Below are 1,332 nucleotides of genomic sequence, written 5' to 3' on the forward strand. Positions count from 1 at the left end.
GTTCTGCCTTGCAGCCTTTGTGGTGTTTAGATGGCTTCATAAATGGTTTCCCGGAGGGAAATGGCTGGTGAGTTAATGGCACATCTTTAATATACTTACTCGACAGGGAAATTTGTGCTGCTGGTGGGAGGAGGTACCCCAGCCCGGTGCTGAAGGTGTCTGCCATGCCAGGATGCTGTTTGTGGGGAGCAGCAGGGATGCTTGTCCATGATCATCAGTACGAGGTGGGCTAAGACAGACTGCAGGTCCTCCAGCAGATGAGGGAAAGCCAGGACTGCAACAAGTGTGGAGCCAGAGCCTGGGATAAGGCTGCATTATGGAGCATCTGGCTGCCAAAAATGGCAGGCACTTGTTGAAGAAACTCGTTATTTAATGTCTGTTGCAAATACAGTCACATGCCCTTCATTCCAGTGCCCTCTCTCTGGTGCAGAGCTGGAGAGCCAAAGCTGAGCTATGAAGCTGAGGGAAGGGAAAAAAGCTGGGTGTGGGGGCATTGTGGGCACAACAGATTAATTTAATTATGTCTGGAAAACTTCGGCTTGAGTGTGGATGTAGGTTACAGATAAAACAAGTTTGTCATTCCCATCAGAGTTCTTTCTTGCCTGGATCACAAAGGCACCTGCTTATTAATTTAGCCTGATTGCTAATCTGGGCAATCAGCAATCACGGCAGCACGTGATGCTTAGGTGCTGTCAGGAGACGCAACAGGGAGCAGAGCAGCTCGGGTATGTGATGCTGCTGCACAGACCTGTCTGCATCCCTGAGGTCTGAGTCCCGAGGCGAGAGGTGATCCGGGAAAACCAAACGGGCAGAGGCTGCGTGGGATGTGCAAAGCACAAGCCTGCCCAGGCATGTAACTGACCCCGATTTGGGAGAAGTTTAGGCAGTACAGGGCAATAATTTTACTGAGATGTTCCTCCTAGGAAGGAGTCTTTTTCCTGGGAGCTGTATTCTGACCACCGTTCAGAAAGTCAGTCCTGGGCAACCTCGTCTTTCCTCTGCAGCGTCACGTGCAAGAGCCAGCTAATTAACTGTGCCGCTAACCACCTCATTTAGAGTGTTGTGGAGCAGGAGAGGGCTTTGTGCTGCACCTCGGGATGTGTCATTGTGGAGTACAGGGTCCTGCTAGAAAAAGGACTGACAGCTACTGCCTCACACGCCGGCGCCTTTCTGCCCCCTCATACCCCCACTGCTTCGCCCACTACATGGCCCAACCCAGAACTTAGAGAAAAATGGTTTAAGAGGTTTGCATGGCCAGCACGTAAGGGACGGGATTCTCCCCCTCTGCTCTGCTCTCGTGACACCCCACCTGCTCTTCTGCCTCCAGCTCTG

Source organism: Eurypyga helias, unplaced genomic scaffold, assembly GCF_000690775.1.
Source record: "Eurypyga helias isolate BGI_N326 unplaced genomic scaffold, ASM69077v1 scaffold24743, whole genome shotgun sequence".
Classification (NCBI taxonomy): domain Eukaryota; kingdom Metazoa; phylum Chordata; class Aves; order Eurypygiformes; family Eurypygidae; genus Eurypyga; species Eurypyga helias.